Below are 21,986 nucleotides of genomic sequence, written 5' to 3'. Positions count from 1 at the left end.
TGCGAATGTGTACGTACAATATACATGAAAAAATGGTCCTTCTATAAAGGATTTTGCTCACAAAGTATCAAGTTGTAGAAAATCCGCAACTGTGATATTTACTCGTCTACTCTACTATTGTACACGCCACATCAAGGAGTAAGACGCTTTATCGAAAGTTGCTGTAATCAAGAGCTGTCGTGGGTTTTAGTATGTAGGATGGTTTTCACGACCACCTTAAACAGCGATCCCCAACAAGATTTGACAGAACTAAATGGTATTTATCTTCACTTTATACCGGCGAAAATCTAACAGAAAACATCAGCAGAAATTTTAAGAATATCACCGGTAAAATCTATGTATGATTATCGCTACCAGTTCGTAGTTTTATAGTTCTGGTGACTGTTTTAACATCAATGTAAAACAACCAGTGAAAACGTGAGAGGCATATAACGATCGTTCCAGTATATGTGACACTCCATTAACATAAAAAATTCTGGTCAGTTACCTTCTGTCTCGATGTGAAACAATGTAAAGTACAGTGTGAATGCGTACAAAAATACGCTTCAAAGCTCTAGTACTCTTGAAAAATTACGGTTTTTTATCTTCTGCCTAGACAAATCATTCGAAAATCAGGGCCCCATCAGTTATGGCTGGTAAAAGCATCCTACCACGAAAGTAAGAAAAATGAGCTTTCCACATCAATTGCAAAATCTATAGGCATTTCTACAATCGTGCTATACGTAACAGAACATCTGAAGTCACATAAATTAAACAGATACATCTTGATCGATCCCATCGATCACATTATTGTATGCATAATATGAGGAAAGAGGGAATAACTGTATACACAAAAAGTGGAATGAAGTCTCGGGCCGTACACATTAGTGAATGCTGCGCTGAACAGCTATTTGAGTGCTGTACTCCAATGGCAGACCTGGAAGCACACGCAATTGCAGTTCTGTCGCTCCTTTGGCCCCAGACGCGAAGGGATTTAAACTTCACTAATCAAGTGGAGGGTACAACTAAGACTTAATATAAATGACTGGGAAGTGATCGTACGATGAGATTTCAAAATAGATTTCATCTCGGATTGTTCTGATCGAGGGAGCCTAGAGTCGATGTCTAGCTGAAACTACCTCCACAGTAATATTTCCAACAAGAATAGGACATAGTGGGACAGCGATGGATAATTTATTTATAACGCCAACCGTCTTTAATCAAATAGATGTGAGTCTCATAATAAACTGTTCATATGATCATGATTGTAAAATGAAGCAATAAAACATCCCCAGCAATCAAGTTTAAGTATGAAAGCAAAAGTCAAATTTCATAGAATTGTGAGTGTTGACTCAGTTACACCACTCAGAGAATTAACAGACAAGGAATGCAAAGACATTTACCAAGGACACACTAAAGGAGAAATTTCATTCTTTCCTAATAATTTTGTTATAGCATTATGAATACAGTTGTTCTTTATAATAGATCAGGGATATTTACAGTTGAAGTCTAGAAAAGGGTGTCTAACACCTGAGATCAATGTGTCTTTACTACGAACAGTGTGTTTCATTTAATACAAAGAACTAGCTCAGATCAAGAATTAAAAATGGAGTAAATGCAATATTTCAAAATTCTTCTGTATGTCACCAAAAAGGCAACTACCATGTACTATGCACACACACAAAAATCGAAGAACAAGGCAAGGACTATTTAGAGCATTATTAGGCTTGGAACGAATGTACTCAGCAAAGTAAACGATACTGAATTCTGAGATACCAGTGAGACATATGGTATGAGATTCAAATCACTGCCGACTTAATTCGACGAATTCTTCCTAACAGTAGGTAGGCAATAAATACATTACCGTTATCAGGCATCACTTGTGCCAATTCATCTGTTAGAGAGACCACAAAAATCATTAAGTCACTGAAAGGTAATAACTCCTCTGGCTGCTATGGTATCTCATCCAAAGTGGCAAAAATCTTGTTTTGTGTTGTTAGTGCCACATGAAAAACTGAAGCAGGCCGTAGAACTAACGATATACAGAAAGGGAGACAGGCAGATGGCCTCTAACAGTATGCCGATCTACGTGCCTCCAATTTTTTCAGATTTTTTAAAAGTAGCTTACAACAAAATAGTGAACTAAAACCTCTTAATATCAGCTTAGTTTGAGATCCGAAAGACTTTCCTTCTGAGAAGACAAGGTAAGATCTCACGAACTCTGTTCTAGTGGAACTGAACAATAAAAATCACACCGTTGGTATTTTATGTGATCATGCCAAGACCTTATGATTATGTGGATATACAATTTTGGTAGGGAAACGAAATGGTATCACACTTAATGCTTACCCCTTAGATGAGTAGAAAAGAAAACAGTCATACTGGCAAATAATACGACAACTCCTATTGGTGTACATAAATGATTTAGCGTGAATATTGGAAATCGCTTCAAAACTACGATTTCCGCTGATGATGCAGTCTATTGTTAAGAGGTCCAAACATATCCACCCAGACACAGCCAGGAGACTAGTAGAATACGCGTGCGTCTGGGTCACAGACAACAGCTCAACACTTGATGTTACAAAATCTCATGTTACGTAGCTCCAAAGAAATGAAGCTCATTTTTCAGGTTTTAGAAGTAGAGGCCAAAGAGTGTGCTGTGGATGAGGCTCCTTGTATAAAATTAACGGGTATTCACATGGGTACGAACTGAGTTGGCACCTGCATGTGTTAAGTTAACCAAAAAGCTCAGTTGTGCCTGCCTCCGACTCTGAAAACACTCATGCTGCGTTAATCTGCAGAAAGATTGCTGCCATAAGTTGCATACTTTCTCATTTCTGTCCCATGGCATAATTTTCTGAAGGATTTTAGTTAAAGTGAAAAATTTATTTGTTATACAGAAAAGTGGACTAAGGAAATTGCGTAAAGATAACCAAAAATTTTGCATAATGCTTTACAGGGTCCAAGAAGATTCTTACACCTACATGCCAATAAATATATCCCATAACGGTATTTTTGATTAATAACAAGTGCAAATTCAGGATGAATTCAGTAATTCACAACCAGAAACGAGGTACAGAAGTATAAATAGACAGCTGATAACGCTCTGTGTAAAGATAGAAAAATATTTTCAAATATTAGATGAAAACTACTGCTTAATGTAGGAGAAGCAGTGGCATTTTTCACAGGAGGGATATTTCTCCTGAAATACTCATACAGGGCGTATGAAACCTATGTACACACAATTTTAGAGCGATAAAGAGAAACACTTTTTATGTGACAAAATATCATAGGTGCACTGTTCACCCGCTAAGGTGAATGACTAGTAATTACCCCATGATGAATATTGTTTTAGAGATGTTGATGAAAATGTCGTCTGCTAACATTAATGCACAACTAGCACCTGTGCGCTAATGATTGTCTAAGTGCTCCGAACAACCAAGTGATAGAAAAGTAATGGCTGCAGCTCCAGCCAAACGGGAAACCATCTCTTCTGGGGCATCTGTGTCTCGTACATCAAAGGCTCCATCATCTCTCAAAAAGAAACTGATAGATGCGAGTTCGGGAGAAAGTGGTGGCCACGGTACTGAACACCTCTCCCACCAGTTGCTCGCGTGGTACAGGTCGTACACGCAGGGACAGAGAAATGATCATGTAAACAGAGAAATGATCATGTAACTATATGTCGTATAAAAAGTTGCATACTTTTTGTGAGAGGGTCGTGAACTTAACTGAGATAGAATTAACAAAGGATAAACATAACCTTTTACATAAAGGGCTGCAATATAACCTAAATCCCGCAATTAACTCAAATACAATTAAAAAGACTGTCGCAGAAGTGAAAATTGCATGTGATATCGCAAATATGAATAGATACGAACAGACAAACACGGCAATTAAAGTAAAGAAGTCGATTATAGATGAAATGCACTCTGCTCACAAGAACAGAAACAACTACTAACTATTAATGGCTTGAATAATAAGTTAGAATCACGTAAGGCTATCGTCACAAAGGCAGATAAGGGCGGCACTATGGTTTTAATACACGATACAGACTATATAGAGAAAACTGTAAAGTTCTTTATGGAAAACGGAATAGTAGAAGTCAAGAAAGATCCAACCAAGAAATTGCAAACAGAAATAAGGAAACAGATAACAGTGTTTCTATTCACAGAGGAAAAGTTTAAACTAAAAGTAATGAATCCGCGAATCCCCGAATTACGGTCACAAATAAAGCTCCATAAAGTTGAAAAATCGATTCGCCCAATCGTTAATAACACCAGCAGCCCAAGTTATAAATTAAATAAAGAGCTAAATAACAGTTTGAAGGCGGCATATACATATCGTCGGACTTTCAACATTAGCAACAGCTACGAATTTGCCGAGCAAATTAAAGACGTACTTATACCTCGGAATGCGTCACTAGCTTCATTGGATATCACTAATCTGTACACAAACATTCCCGTAAAAGAAACGATTGAGATCATTAAGAACAATCTCCTCACTCATGGTAAATTGGCACTGGGGGAAGTGATTGAACTAGTGGAAATGTTGGAACAAGTCTTGTCGTTCAATTAATTTACTTTCAATGGTAAAATTTATCAACAGAAAGACGGGCTGGCAATGGGGAACAGTTTAGCTGGGACGCTGGCTGACATTTTTGTAAATCACTTAGAAAACAAATTCTTTGATGAAAATCCTAATATCGCTGAGAAAATTTTATATTACAGGAGATATGTTGACGACTCCATTTTATTATACAAAGGAGATAAAAATGATATCGAAAACTTAGCACAAAAAATGAGCTCTCAACACCCGAAAATTAGATTCACCATGGAATTTGAAGAAAACTACCGTATATATTACTTAGATTTAACACTAATAAAGAAAGATGGGAAGCATGAATTTAGCATATTCAGAAAACCTACGTGTACAGATCTATTTATCAATGAGCGCTCTTGTCACCCATCGCGATACAAATGGGCATATTTTACTTCGATGGTATACAGGCTACTAAGATTGCCACTAAGCCAACAGGAAGTAGAAAAGTAGTTAAGTATTTTAAAACAAGTGGCCGTAGCGAACGGATATAGGTGTAAGCAGGTGATGAATATTTATAGGAAGATAAAGAGGCAAATGGAACAAACAGAAGGAAGTCAAGTAGCAGTTAAGAGGAACAACAAGAAAAAGTATGTAGCTCTCACAATGGAGGAACTGCAGAAAAAATTTAAAGATGCTTTCGTAAATCCGACGCTAAAATAGGGTTCCGAACAAATAACACGTTAAAATTGAAGCTCCGGCATAGAATATGTAATAGTAGGAATAAATTTCAGGATTCAGGTGTATATAAGATCAAATGTAATGACTGCTGTAAACAATATATAGGGCAGACTGGCAGAAACTTTGAAACCAGATTCAGGGAGCACACCTACTCTCAAAACAAAACAGCTTTTGGGGCGCATATGGCTGCGACAAAGCACTCAGTCACGAATATTGAAAACAATTTAGATATCCTGCATAGAGCTCATAAAGGACGGTTTCTTAACATTTTGGAAGAGATCGAAATATACACCCACAAAAATAAAGATCCGGATTTAATCCCAAACGAGCAAAGCGAATTCAATCATAACGCCTCTTTTAGCATTTATGACGACCTACTAAGATGACAACTGTTGGGGTGGAGATCCAGGCCGACGGATGAGAGATGGTACGCGGTGGAGAAGCCGGAAGACGCGTGGAGCGCCTGGCGTGGTTGACGGGGCCCTCCTGTGCGGCCCTCTTGCCCGCGGCGATAGACATCAGGCGACTGAGCGGACCGCGGCACAACACCAAAATGGCGGGAACCACGGGAGCAGACCGTAGAGGAAAACAAGTTCACACCAGCACCATAGATATATAAATCGCCCTATGCTTTTTAGATCGTATAAAAATGATAATTTTACTGTTTTTTAATCCTGACAAGTACAGATTTTAACTTTGACATCTACATATTTTAATTAAATATTTTTAATGTAAAAAAGATCTACTGAATACAGTATGTGCAAATGGAATGTAACAAATGTATCAGACGCCACCTGTCGGTAATAGTGTTATAATTAATATAAATGACGTGCACTCTGCCAACCAATTTTATGTGACGTAGCATGTGAAAGTTGCTGGATTTGGACGGGTTACTCCTGTAACTGAAATATCAGGTACGTTCTGGTACATTTGATGTTGATTAGATAGGATGAAAAAGATGTGCTCCCGCAAAATAGTAAATTAGTATAATTATTTTTACAGATCTGAAGATGGTTCTGAATGAACCGAAACCGGTCATATGAATAATAAAAAAAAAATTGCAATCAAGACGGATTTTAAGTAACATTATATATGGGAGAAAACTAAAAACAAGGAGCGAGGTTCTCACTGATGAAACTGAATTAGAAAGAGAGGATATAAAGTGAATAAAAATTCAATACGCCGCTCTTACCTTTAATTAGGTGCAGGCTAACCTGCGTAAAAAAAAATTCGGGGTTGCAAAATTTAATGCGGCACGTAAAGTAAATTTAAAACTGAACTAATTTGGCTGGTATCTTGTAACAGACAACCTCAGGCAGACAGAGAGCAATACCTCGACGTTCAGCAGAAATTTAAATGATAACAAACATAAAATCAACAAAACAACTTCATCCTTAAAAATCCTTCATAAACTACCTAAAATCATAACTATGTATTTATTGGAAGAATCAGAAATACACACACACCTTAAAATCATGCCAATGGCTTATTAAACGATCATACAGACTTCAGAATGAAGTTAAGTCATTATTGTTCCTAATAATAAAAGGTAACAGACGAGTCGTTACTCTTAAGTTAACCCTCCCGCCCCCTCTGACCGAGCGAGGTGGCGCAGTGGTTAGCACACTGGACTCACATTCGGGAGGACGACTGTTCAATCCTGCGTCCGGCCATCCTCATTTAGGTTTTCCGTGATTTCCCTAAATCGCTCCAGGCAAATGCCGGGATGGTTCCTTTCAAAGGGCACGGCCGACTTCCTTCCCCATCGTTCCCTAATCCGATGAGACCGATGACCTCGCTGTCTGATCTCCTCCCCCAAAACAACCAACCAACCAATCGCCCCCTCTAACCCATTAGCATATCAGCCTTTATATTAGGTCTCTATCTCAGTGTACTAATGCTGCTGTTAATTATGTGGTTCCGAACATAATTACACTGGCGCAGAACGAAACGCTAGTTTAATCGTAACCCAGTGCTCATTGAACGTAGTATCCTGGAATATTAATAGAGTAGAAATATGAACATATGTAAACAGTCAGTTTTATATCGATTTATATTGCATCAAGAATGATTTTGCGTGTACTGTTACACAAAGGTATTTACGCAAACGACCAAAATATGTTGCACATTGTACTACGTTGATATAGCTTTTATTTATGGAAACACATACAAAACGTGGTACCATGTATTGTAACAATAAGTCAACTGTAGTAAACTGATTTGTTAATTGACTTAGGAATACCACCACTCATGAAATGTAACTGTGGATACTGAAGCAGGTGTACTCCGATTTTGTAATCTCATTTGTGGTTAGGCCGTGATCATTAAGTTTTATTATTCCCATCTTGTATGTGACAACGAAGGGATCTCCCGCGCACACGAATGTGTGTTTGGCATTCACAATGCTTCTGTGTCAAATATAAGTAATGTATTTTAGTAAATTACCGGAAATAATGTAATTTAAATTATTTTTACCGATGCAACACACATAGCCGTTTCTTACCATTCATTTTGAGAATCCTGAGGTTACTTGCATACGTGTCATAAATTTCCTGAAGTTGTGGCATGTTCACAATGTGAGTAATGTGTAATTTTGCAATATTACTATCATAGATATAGCATTGTCTAACCGCAGTTCCCCATGTATATTCTGAGTTCGCAGTTTCACAGTACTCCTCTTGAGAATGGCCACATGACCGTAATTACAGTAGTGGATTTTATGACTAAATAATTTTATAATCAATGTTGACCCTAATGTTCTTTAAACTGTTGGCTAACGTAGGCAAAAGAGGCGTACTTAGTGGGCATGTTGGACGAAAGTTAGTCTGGAAGCTAACAATACGTAAGAAAACTAAGTCTTCCTACGAAGCAACAGTAGTCTTGTTCATTAGAATGCCCCACATTCACTAAGCGACCTCCAGCACTCGCCCCCGTAGCCGCTGTCAATGTCGTACCCTACTCCGCCGGAGTTCGAAACTGAGCTCTTAAAATGTTCATCAGAACAGGATTGGCAGGAGCAAAAGATTAAGAACGACAGTTCATAATCTCCCAACAGAAATGAGCTAAAATTTCAACTTATTTATAGGTTCTCCAGCACCGAAAGCATGAGACAGTGTTGATTATTAATCTGCCACCTAGGTTTTGTGGTGTTAATTGTGAGTAATACGTTTTGCGTCGCTACTGTTCTGTTCCTCAGTTTTACAGTTGTCATCCATAACAAAAGACGACACTTTACTAGGTAAGCACTCAACATAGACTGACACAGCACAAACAAGTCACATATCTCGCCGAGGAAACGATAGGGAGACCTTTGAAAAAGTGGTTGCTGGTGATTTCAGAGTGGATTTATTAAAAAGCTCTGTCAGTGAACAATTATTGCAGTCTCTAACACTATCATTCAATTTAGTTCCTACTGTGAACTTTGCAACTAGGATATGTAAATGCTCTGAGACTGCTACTGATTATATCTTTGTAAACAAATCTAGGGAAAAAATGCCATATCACGAAACCAATTGCAAGAGGGCTATCTGATCACATTATGCAGCATCTTGTGTTAAATGTTGAAACTTGTCAGGATTAAAAAATCTATTGAATCTGAGTACAGGAGGGTAATAAATAAGTCAAAAGTGGAAAAATTCAGGAAATTGCTCAAAAACATAAAAACATGAACTGGATAGATGGAAAATACAAAGCATTCATTAATAAAGTTACCTCCACTTTAGAAAACTGTTTTCCCCTAAAGGTAACTCAAATCACATAGAAGTAAAAAAAAAGAAAAAGAAACATGGATTACACGAGGAATGAGGATATCATATGGGACAAAAAGAACGCTCTATCTACCATCTAGGAACAGCTCTGATGTTAGCATTATAATGCATTACAAAGAATCCTGCAAAATGTTGAAGCAAGTAATCCAGAAATCGAAGCAACATGAGACTTCGGTAACAAATGCACATAGTGTTGCAAACCTCTTAAGCAAGTACTTCATTTCTGTTAATGACAGCTTCTCAGGTTCGGTAAACAGTACAATGGAGTATCTGAGACCAGTCTTCAAAAATAACTTCAGTAAAATGGAAATGACACTCACGTCTCCCAAAGAAGTAGCATCCGTCATAAAATCCTTAAAATCTAAGTATTCTTGTTGGTATCATAACATATCAACGAAGTTAATCAAGGAGTGCTCATGCAAGTTGATTTCTGTCTTAATTTATTTGTGTAATCAACCTCTTATCAGGGGAACATTTCCAGACTGGCTAAAACATGCTGAAGTTAAGCCTCTTTACAAGAAAGGGGATAAAGAGATATCATCAAACTATCGACCAATTTCAATTTTGCTTGATTTCTCAAAAATATTTGAAAAGGTTGTGTTAAAGCGCCTCCTTAAGCAACTCACTGCAAATAACATATTGGCTAAGTCAGTTTGGGTTTCTTAAGGTTTCTGGTATAGAGAAAGCTATTTATACTTACAGTGAAAATGTACTTAATTCATTAGATAATAAATTAGAGGCTACTGGTATTTCTGTGACCTGTCAAAAGCCTTTGACTGTGTGAACCACACCATTCTCTTAAATAAATTGGAATATTATCGTGTCATCGGCAGCGATGCGACATGGTTTGAGTTATCTATTTAACAGGAAACAAAGGGTGTCTTTGCAAAATACCTGTGCAGTAAGCAGTCAGTCTTCATCTTATTGGGAATTAATTACGTGTCGTGTTCCACATCTTGGGTCCATTGCTTTTTCTTGTGTGTGTTAATGACCTCTCCTCTGTTACATTGCCAGATGCTAAGTTTTTTTTTGTTTGCAGATAACGCAAACATTTCAATAAGTAGCAAATCAAGTTCAGATTTAGCAATAGATGCTAATCAAATTTCTCTGACATTAATAAATAGTTTAAAGCTAATTCACTGTCATTAAACTTCGAAAAGACCCACTATGTTCAGTTCAGAACTTGCAAGAGATTTCCTTCCAGTATGTGTCTAACATATGAAGACATGCAGATCAAAGAGCATGACAGTGTTAAATTTCTGGGATTACAACTTGATAAAAATTCAGTTGAGAAGGGCCTACCACAGAATTGCTTAAGCGTCTAAGCAAGTCTGTATTTGCAATGAGAATGATGTCAAATGTAGGAGACATAAATATAAAAAAACTTGCATACTTTGCTTACTTTCTTTGTATTATGTTATATTCATATTCTCGGGTAACTCATCAAACCGAGCAAAAGGTTTTAGCGTGCAAAATCGTGTGTTAAGAATTATCTGTTGTGTAAATTCAAGAACATCATGTAGCAACCTATTCGAGAAACTTTGTATTCTAACCACTGCTTCTCAGTATATTTATTCATTAATGAAATTTGTTGCAAGTAATATATCTCTACTTTCAGCCAATAGCTCAATACATAGTATCAGTATTAGGAATAAGAACAATCTAAATAAAAATCTAAAATCACTTACCTTGGTCCAAAAAGGGGTCCAATATTCACGAACACACAATTTTCCATAAATTGCCAGCAACCATTAAAAACTTGGTTTCAGATAAAGCACCGTTTAAACAGAGTTTGAAAGACTTTTTGATAGGCAACTCCTTCTGCGTTATAGATAAATATCTTAACAGAGGCCAGCTTAAGTAAATATGTCTGTTAGGTTTCAGTTTTGACAGCACTTGGTGACAACAGTCAAGTTCAGGTATTTTGTGTAAGGAAAATTTATTAGCAATGTTTCTTTCTGACAGCGTATTAATTCTGTAAATATTAGCTGTTCCAGTTTAGTGTATTGTATTCACCTATTTTGACAGTCTCCTGACAAATGATCAGGGTAGTAGGTATTATATTCAAATGTTCTATGTTCTTTTACGTTATACTTTTTGACATGTTCCACATCCACGAGAATCATCTCATTTTCTGGGTCTATGGAACGAAAACTGAATCCAATTTAATCTAATTTAATCTTTCCTCAGTATTACGGCATGTGCGACGAACAGCCACGAAATTGGGTTACAACGTTCGGTTTCACATTAGTGACAAACTGCGGACTCTGCAATCCCTGACACCGTTATGTGCATTTTGGGACGTTGGAAAATAGCTTCAGATCTTCTGAATATATCATTCATTCGTCTGGCAGACACTACCTATTATCAGACATTTCCTATCAGGTTTCATATACGACACACATGAGTGGCACAAAGATGAACAGCACGTGGATTATCAGTGGTTTGCAATTCTTAGTTTGATAGCTCCAAACAATTATTCTGGGAATCTGCAAACGAAGTTATCTTGACGTAGCTACTCAGTATCAGAAAAGTCTCATCTCTTAATCATCAGTGTCAACAACACAAATAGAAAACTACACACTAGAAGCAATCAACTCTCCTACTCTGAACAATTCATCATCTTCTATATGTTATAACACTTGTCCTGAGACCACTCTCCCTTGCTTTGTGTTGTCTTCTTCAATTGTTGACAATTTTGGCACTTTGTTACTTCCAGCAGTTTTTCGAATATTTTCTTTCTTAGGCATAAGTTGGTTTTTGGTCACAAAATTTTACCTTCGTGTCTATTAAAGGCTTATGCTGTCGAAATAAAAACACAGAAAGTTTTGTTTTCCTTTTGGAGTAGCTTTTATGAGCTTCCTGTGCTCACTGATCACCTTCAAAAAATATTTGTTTGATTATCCTTCTGTCCATCTGCTCTCACTAGCTTTCTCCAAAACGACCTCTCCATTTCGCCTGTTTGTGCAGTCTGTCTGGCTTCGACAGTATCCTGGTTTCGCAGCCACACAGGAACACTCTCCTGATGAATTTCATCACAAATTGTTCTTTTTCTTTTCTGAACAAAATTATTTCTTCATTAGTAGCTCTCATCGTTCGCGCTTACTGTACCAATTATGTTTTCTGATTTACATGCTGCATCTGTTGTCTTAAAATGCCCAAATAACAGGATTTATGAACTTTCGCTTTTTAAATTCTTTCAGTCTGTACAATTGTACATACAAAAGTCAAATTTCACGAAAAAAGACGCGGCTGGACTTATCGTTCGAAGTCTTCCAGCCTAAAACGTCACGAGAACTGACTTTGCTCTGACTTCAAGCCGTTGCCCTAGAGACAAGCGATGACTGCAGCTGTATAGTAAGTCAGCCTGTGCGAGTTGCGCGCGGGCCGTACAGCTGTTAAGCAGCCGAACTGCGTCTTTCTGCTGTCTTGCTGCACGTCTTTCGCGTCTACGTAGTCGTCACTTAGGTAAAAGTCCTCATCGATGAAGTTATTCACGTAAAAATAATTTTCAAGTGTGGTATTGCAATCAATACACTGACATCACAGATAAGCGGAAAGAAAATAACGCCATCAGTTACAATTCTTGTCGGCGTGGCCACTCACTTAGAACGTCATCAACATCACAATCGTCTTCAAGGATTAGGCCCCTTGGCCAGTTCCACCTCAGAATTGTTCACGCCATCTCTTGTACGTGGACCAAAAGTCGATAAAGTAAAAGGGCTAGATAATTTCAACGCACGTGATTTCATCGCTTATCGGACATTTCAGATTTGTGAAGTTTACAACAGAGACAGGGGTTCATCGTATTAAATGTCGACTATGCCTTTGGTTCTCAGGACCAGGAATCATCGTAAAATAAATGAAGCGGAATCTGTCTCAGTGTGGGTGAAAAGTGTTGACAACAGTAAAAAGATCGCACTCGTTGGTGATCTGACTCATTATTATATAAATTAAATAAAGTTCCCTTCCTTATCCTTAATCCTAATCTATTAAGAAAACTATACACATTGATCTTGCCAAAAGCCGAGAAGAGATTCCTCTTGGTGTTGTAGCTCTCTGGGGCACCCCGTGATGCTAAATGCTCATTAGTCTCGAAAGTGTTGTAGTTGGTTGCCTGTCTGCTGCGCCAGGCCGTCTCTAGTTTTAACAAGACGGCCGTAACACTAAATTCAAAACTCCCGTCTTTAAGGGACTTCCCACGTTTCTCTATGCTGTTGGGTTTTCCTGTATTGCAGTTTTAGTTATCCTATGGTTAGACATACGCTGGACATAGTCATCCGTGTCCAGTTGCTATTTTTCAGTTATATTTGTAATGAGTTCACTATCTAGTTCTAGTGTAATACCCGTGTTTCTTTTATGGTGCAATAATGAATACTACACTACAAAGAGGAGGAACTTCATCTCTGATGTTTCTGTTCGTCGTAAATGATCTGATGTTAGGGTCTAACATTCGATACCATATAGCAGCAAAGGTAACGCTTTTACTTTGTAAAGTTTAATTAATGTTTCCTTCAGCACTTCGTGTTTTAATGTACGTTGTATGCTTCCACAAAAATGTCTGAATCTGGCTAATTTTAGTTGTACAATTTCTGACTACGGAAATTTAGAATTACACGTTAAATATTTAAACTCTCTTATTTGTTCAATTATACGTCCATCCATAACCATTTTGCCTCTTACGGGTACCATTCATTGAAATGTCATATCTTCTATCTGTCGATATACTCACGCCGCATTTAGCGACAATTTGTCTCAACTTATGTACCGCTGTTTGAACCTTCTCTTCAAATTCTCCTATTACCAGCTAATCATCAGTTAATAGAATTTGCATGAAATTAAAATTATCAAATCTTAATGTGCCGTTTAGTGTAATCAACCACTTATGAATATCGTTAATATAAACACTGAAGAGGGTGGAGGGCAGTGGACAACCTTTGTCTAATTCCTTGATTAATATCGGCAGATTCTGTCCCATTTCTTACTGCATTATTTTTACATAATGACATAACTGCCGTAATCAGATGTCCTGGAACTCCCATTTCCTTTAGTTACACCTATAGCATTTTCCGCTTTAGGGTGTGAAATGACTTTTCATAATCGATGCAGGCGTAATAAGTTGGTAATCTAAATTAAATTCTTTTCTCAGTTACTTGTGCCTATGAGAAAAGACAATCAGAACATGATCTGCCCTTTATAAAACTATTTTGTACCTCTAACGTACGTGTTCCTACTATTGGTATTAATATATCGCCAACAATTTAAACATACAGTTCGAAGCAGGAATTTAACCGACTTATTCTCCTATAATTTGAGCGTTATGATCTAACGCCTTTGTTGAAAACGGGATATACCAAAACTTCATTCCATTCATCTGGGATATATCCGCCTAGCCAGGTAAAATTCTTAACATTTAAAAGTCCATACATTAGTTGGATGCTGAGGGAATTAGATTAGGAAATGAGACACTTAAAGTAGTAAAGGAGTTTTGTTATTTGGGGAGCAAAATAACTGATGATGGTCGAAGTAGAGAGGATATAAAATGTAGACTGGCAATGGCAAGGAAAGCGTTTCTGAAGAAGAGAAATTTGTTAACATCGAGTATAAATTTAAGTGTCAGGAAGTCATTTCTGAAAGTATTTGTATGGAGTGTAGCCATGTATGGAAGTGAAACATGGACGATAAATAGTTGGGACAAGAAGAGAATAGAAGCTTTCGAAATGTGGTGCTACAGAAGAATGCTGAAGATTAGATGGCTAGATCACATAACTAATGAGGAAGTATTGAATAAGATTGGGGAGAAGAGAAGTTTGTGGCACAACTTGACCAGAAGAAGGGATCGGTTGGTAGGACATGTTCTGAGGCATCAAGGGATCACCAGTTTAGTATTGGAGGGCAGCGTGGAGGGTAAAAATCGTAGAGGGAGACCAAGAGATGAATACACTATGCAGATTCAGAAGGATGTAGGTTGCAGTAGGTACTGGGAGATGAAGAAGCTTGCACAGGATAGAGTAGCATGGAGAGCTGCATCAAACCAGTCTCAGGACTGAAGACCACAACAACATCAACATTAGTTGATCAGATACATTTTTCATAATCTCCATGTTTATATTATTAGTGCTCAGCGACTTTTGGTTTTTCGTTTCTTGGATCGCATTTTGCAGTTTTTCCATTGCTATCACATGTATAGAGTCGCTGATATTGTTTTTTATTTCTGGTACTTGTTTATTATCAGTCCACAAACATTTAAAATGTTTTAACCATTCACTTCCGGATACTGTATTTAGTTGTGAAGTTCAAGCGCTCCATAATTTTGTATGCTTTGAACTGTCTTCCATGAATACCGTGTTCTATTTCATTCACGTATCGATTCCAACTTCCACGATTAATTTTCCGTACTTCTTTTTTACTAAGGCAGATTTAGTTCTATAATTCTCTCGGTAATTCATATTACCAGGCAATGACAAGGTTTAGATAAGTCTCCTTTATATCTTCTTTCAGTTTGCTAATGTGATCGTTCCAGATCGTTAACGCCCTTTAGAGTACTTCTTAATCTCATACCTAACGCTTCATCGGCTGCTTGCGTTATAACTGCCTTAGTAATATTCCATTCTCCATTTATGTTGTTACGTAACTGCTTTCACTTGTCTTCATTTCTCGTTAGTCTCTTTTGACATAATAGTTTGATGTTACATTCCTGGAACAGGTGCACGATATAATTTCTTACATCCTATTGGATGTTTATACGAGGTTTCTTCCATCTTTTTTAAAAGTTAGGCCTATCACATATGTAGCTAAAAAGCTACTGCAAACTCTTGTATCATTTATTCTCACACATGCCTTTTTATTTACGAGAATATACCTACGGTTGATCATAGCTAACACTTGGTTCAAGAATCATAAAAGAAGATTGTATACATGGAAGAAGCCTGGAGATACTGACAGGTTTCAGATAGATTATATAATGGTGAGACAGAGATTTAGGAACCAGGTTTTAAACTGTAAGACATTTCCAGGGGCAGATGTGGACTCTGACCACAAGCTATTGGTTATGAACTGTAGATTAAAACTGAAGAAACTGAAAAAAGGTGTGAATTTAAGGAAATGGGACCTGGATAAACTGACTAAACCAGAGGTTGTACAGAGTTTCAGGGAGAGCATCAGGGAACAATTGACAAGAACGGGGGAAAGAATTACAGTAGAAGAAGAATGGGTAGCTTTGAGGGATGAAGTAGTGAAGGCAGCAGAAGATGAAGTAGGTAAAAAGACGAGGGCTAGTAGAAATCCTTGGGTAACAGAAGAAATATTGAATTTAATTGATGAAAGGAGAAAATATAAAAATACAGTAAATGAAGCAGGCAAAAAGGAATACAAACGTCTCAAAAATGAGATCGACAGGAAGTACAAAGTGGCTCAGCAGGGATGGCTAGAGGACAAATGTAAGGATGTAGAGGCTTATCTCACTAGGGGTAAGATAGATACTGCCTACAGGAAAATTAAAGAGACCTTTGGAGAAAAGAGAACAACTTGTATGAATATCAGGAGCTTAGATGGAAACCCAGTTCTAAGCAAAGAAGGGAAAGCAGAAAGGTGGAAGGAGTATATAGAGGGTCTATACAAGGGCGATGTACTTGAGGACAATATTATGGAAATGGAAGAGGATGTAGATGAAGATGAAATGGGGGAGATGATACTGCGTGGAGAGTTTGACAGAGCACTGAAAGACCTGAGTCGAAACAAAGCTCCGGGAGTAGACAACATTCCATTAGAACTACTGACAGCCTTTGGAGAGCCAGTCCTGACAAACCTCTACCATCTGGTGAGCAAGGTGTATGAGAGGCGAAATACCCTCAGACTTCAAGAAGAATATAATAATTCCAATCCCAAAGAAAGCAGGTGTTGACAGATGTTAAAATTACCGAACTATCAGTTTAATAAGTCACGGCTGCAAAATACCAACGCGAATTCTTTACAGACGAATGGAAAAGCTAGTAGAAGCCGACCTCAGGGAAGATCAGTTTGGATTCCGTAGAAATATCGGAACACGTGAGGCAATACTGACCCTACGACTTATCTTAGAAGATAGATTAAGGAATGGGCAACCTACATTTCTAGCATTTGTAGACTTAGAGAAAGCTTTTGACAATGTTGACTGGAATATTCTCTTTCAAATTCTGAAGGTGGCAGGGGTAAAATACAGCGAGCGAAAAGCTATTTACAATTTGTACAGAAACCAGATGGCAGTTATAAGAGTCGAGGGACATGAAAGGGAAGCAGTGGTTGGGAAGGGAGTGAGACAGGGTTGTAGCCTCTCCCCGATGTTATTCAATCTCTATATTGAGCAAGCAGTAAAGGAAACAAAAGAAAAATTCGGAGTAGGTATTAAGAAATAAAAACTTTGAGGTTCGCGGATGACATTGTAATTCTGTCAGAGACACCAAAGGACTCGGAAGAGCAGTTGAACGGAATGGACAGTGTCTTGAAGGTTGGATATAAGATGAACATCAACAAATGCAAAACAAGGATAATGGAATGTAGTCGAATAAAGTCGGGTGATGCCAAGGGAATTAGATTAGGAAATGAGACACTTAAAGTAGTAAAGGAGTTTTGCTATTTGGGGAGCAAAATAACTGATGATGGTCGAAGTTAAGAGGATATAAAATGTTGACTGGCAATGGAAAGGTTAGCATTTCTGAAGAAGAGAAATTTGTTAACATCGAGTATAGACTTAAGTGTCAGGAAGTCGTTTCTGAAAGTATTTGTATGGAGTGTAGCCATGTATGGAAGTGAAACATGGACTATAAATAGTTTAGACAAGAAGAGAATAGAAGCTTTCGAGATGTGGTGCTACAGAAGAATGCTGAAGATTAGATGGCTAGATCACATAACTAATGAGGAAGTATTGAATAGGATTGGGGAGAAGAGAAGTTTGTGGCACAACTTGACCAGAAGAAGGGATCGGTTGGTAGGACATGTTCTGAGGCATCAAGGGATCACCAATTTAGTATTGGAGGGCAGCGTGGAGGGTACAAATCGTAGGGGGAGACCAAGAGATGAATACACTAAGCAGATTCAGAAGGATGTAGGTTGCAGTAGGTACTGGGAGATGAAGAAGCTTGCACAGGATAGGGTAACGTGGAGAGCTGCATCAAACCAGTCTCAGGACTGAAGACCACAACAACAACAACCTACTGTTGAAATTGTTCCTCGAGGTACATATGTAAGTATATAAATATCACGATGTTCAGAAAAGGTATTTGTTGTTACTAATTTATTTTGTGTAGCAAACTCTATTTTCTTCACGTTCAGCGTATTTTGACACCTTGTAACTCCTTAACAGCTCTCTTACCCACTTGGACGTTTACGTCTCCCATGAGAAGTACATATATAATAATTCTTATTTATTTTTTACATAACGTACTCGAACAGCTCTTAAAATTCATTAGTATTTTCAGCTATTCCTTCCTCCGGTGCATACAAAGACTATATGAAGACGTATGCTCTCACAGCTTTAAGACGTACAACTTCATTTATAACAATGGTTTAAATGGCTCTAAGTACTAGGGGACTTAACATCTGAGGTCATCAGTCCACTAGACTTAGAACTACTTAAGCCTAACTAACCTAAGGACATCACACACATCCATACCCGAGGCAGGATTCGAACCTGCGACCGCAGCAGCAGCGCGGTTCCGGACTGAAGCGCCTAGAACCGCTCGGCCACAACGTCTGGAACTTGATTTATAGAAGTGTACGAATGTGTTCTGTTCTTTAACGCTTTCCGTAACCAGATGGAAACTTCAGCAGCAGCTCTTTGTCCTTGTGATACTGTGCAATTGATCATCATATAATTCTGAAATTCGATCGCTCCCTGCAATTTCTGTTTCTTTTTAGTAATGTCAGCATACTGATTTTTGCCTTGCCTCGTTCTTGTCCCAATTCTGTTTCTTTATTTTCTTACTTTTTTAATGTGTCAGACGTCCTACATTATATGTTGCTATTTTAAACGTTTCTGATGTATGTGATTTGTCCTTACTGTTTATCGTATTTCTTTCACGGGTCAGCATATAATGATATCCGGAGAGAAATTTTGCTCGGATTTTTAGTAGTTCAAGAGTCACCCGGCCGCCTGCCAAAAGCTGTGCAGGGTAATGACAGTGGCGGGACTACTACCTCTAAGCTTACGTCTCAGCTGATTTTATGTCAGACTTGCTGTGTCCTATACAGATTGCTTCGAGATCTGTCCTCCCGTCGTGCTAGTTTTGGTCCGCCCAGGATATTTCCCCAGTGTCCGCCATATCTGGTGACGATCCGCTATCTGCTACCTGGGCAGGCGCCCGGTGGGAGACTAACCACCCCACACCGGCCCAGAACAGTTGACGGCATCTGGAGCGTGTGTGGGCTCCGGAAGCGTGCTAGGCCTGTCACAGGGCTGTCGCGGGACGCCGCGGCCGCGTTGCGCGTGTGGGCAGGAAGCGGCCGCCAGCTAAGCCGCAGGTGGCGTCTGCCGCAGCCGCAGCCGCGCCGGCAAACAGACACAGCTGCGGACGGGCGCCGCTCTCAAAGGCTGCTAATTGTCTCGCGGAAGTCGCCCAGCGCCAAACACCGCACACCTCGACACGCGCCCCAGCGCACGCCGCCACCTTGTTCCAAGAGCAGTCGCACTCACCCCGTGCTGTATTCATTACGGAAAACTGTATTGTGAGAGGAGCGTTTTTCTGAAAGCAGGTTGGTTTTATTAGGATTCCAATACGACATATTATTCCCGACTCTTTTGGCTACAGAACCCTATTTCTCTACAAAATCTCCATTCGGTGCGACGGATTTACGCCACCTTTTTGGGAGGGCCTGTATGCCCGCACGGTACCACTCCACTGGTCGACGCCGGAGTCAACGTCATGCTGCATCAATACATCCGTATCATCGGCGTATACTGCTTCCCGCGGATTGCGTTCTTCATTGAGCCAAACAGATGGAAGTCGGAAAGTGCGAGATCTGTGATGTAGGGTGCTCGAGGAAGAATAGTCCGCTGAAGTTTTGTGAACACGCTAGGAGGAACAGACTTGTGTGAAACCTTGCGTTATCATGGAGAAGGACAAGTTCGCTTGCATTTTTGTGGCGACGAACACGCTGAAGCTTTTTCTTCACTTGCCTGGGGGTAGCACAACACACTTCAGAGCTGATTTTTCCACCATGAGGAAGGACATCAACCAGAACATCCCCTTCAAAGTCCCAGAAGACGGTCGCTATCACTTTACCAGCTGAGGGTGCGGCTTTGAACTTTCTCATAGGAAGGGAGGTGATGTGGCGCCACTCCGTGGATTGCCGTTTTGTTTCCGGATCGAAATGATGGGCTTATGTTTCATCGCCTGTGACGATGGTCGAAAAAAAATTGTCACAATCAGCTTCGTAACGCGCAAGCAGTTCCGCACAGATCTGTGTTCATTATGGTCGTCTGAATGGCAGCGAGGAATCCAGCGGGTACATACCTCTGAGTACCCCAACCGGTGACCGAATTTGTCAGCACCACCAGCAGACGTCCAGTTGTGCAGCGGAGTGTTTGATTGTGATCCGTCCATCACGTCGAATGAGAGTGTGCGCAGTTCTCAACATTGCAGCAGCCACAGCTGCGTGCGGTCGGCCGGCGCGCGGGAGATAGGACAGATTTGCGCGCCTTTGTTACGGTGATGACAGAGTCTCGCCCAACGACTTGTGGGGCGGCGGGTGTGATAATTTGGTATTATATGTTCCTATTATTTCTTTAATGCTGTTGTTTGCCGTTCTCAATACTGGCTCTATAACTACAATATCGGCAACCAGAAAGTGATTAGCAAAACGTGAAGCCTGTAATTAGAATTCCTAGTGCCCACTTCATCTGAGAAATACATTTATAGCTACAGCTTATAGCTCTGAGGAATTAGGAGATTGTCTGGGATTCATAATCAAAAACGATTCTCTCTAAAATGTTCACTATATTCTGAAAGCCACAGACCAAAAGGAATCCACACAATCCAACTACCAGAGCAGTTCAGAGTCTAATGCGCTGATGTAACTATAACTGTTCATATTAAATGTTTAAATGAATGCTCGCCATAATTTCATGATAATGTTCATCAAACACCACGCTAAATAATGATAGAATGTCTGTTCCGCGACGGCACGTGAAAATACGACATACGCAAACTGAAGATAGATCATTAAAGTCATCCCAGAATTAACACTTCACTCGAAAACGATTTTATGGTTACGCATATCCCGAGTAACTTATTACAGTATCCGAGGCTGTTTATAGCAATGATACCGACGCGACGCGACTCCTGGCACAGGTGGTGCGCTAATCAGCGTCTGGAGAGAACTGGGGCCTTTCTCTCTCGCGCAGCGTTCTTACATATAAAGCCGCGGTGCGGACGGGTAAGAGAACGTCTGATCAAATCCGCTCTCCCGACTAGCCGCTGGGCTAGTAATGCACCACTTTAAGTTATCGAATAAATCATTGCTTCCTTTGTTGATGGCCGATGAAGCTCTCAATTTAAATGTGCAATCAGCACACAGGTAAGTAATCATAATAAAAGTCTGACGTGGCTAAGTCAAATATTTTGGGCGAGAGAATTAATTTAATTACACTACACGCAGTAGACGAGCTCTGAACTTGCCCTTTCGAAATACGCTATCGCTATAGTTTTATAGTTATTCAGTTGAAACTTCTCACATCTTTATGATTATAGCGGATCTCCTTTCTACTTAAATTTAAACATCCTAGCTTTATTTATTCGCCTACTTAATCTATCTTGCTTCCTTAATTTTTAAGACAAAAACCAGAAAATCATGAATTTCAACTAAAATTTTAATTTGTGAGATCCAGAATACTGTTTCTACTAAATTATTATGCAAAAGGAAACTAAATATAAATTTTTAAGTTTCTAGCTCTTTTCTGTTGCGCCAATGATTTTTACAGAAAAA

Source organism: Schistocerca cancellata, chromosome 1 (genome assembly GCF_023864275.1).
Source record: "Schistocerca cancellata isolate TAMUIC-IGC-003103 chromosome 1, iqSchCanc2.1, whole genome shotgun sequence".
Lineage (NCBI taxonomy): Eukaryota > Metazoa > Arthropoda > Insecta > Orthoptera > Acrididae > Schistocerca > Schistocerca cancellata.
Note: the sequence above shows the minus strand (reverse complement) of the source record.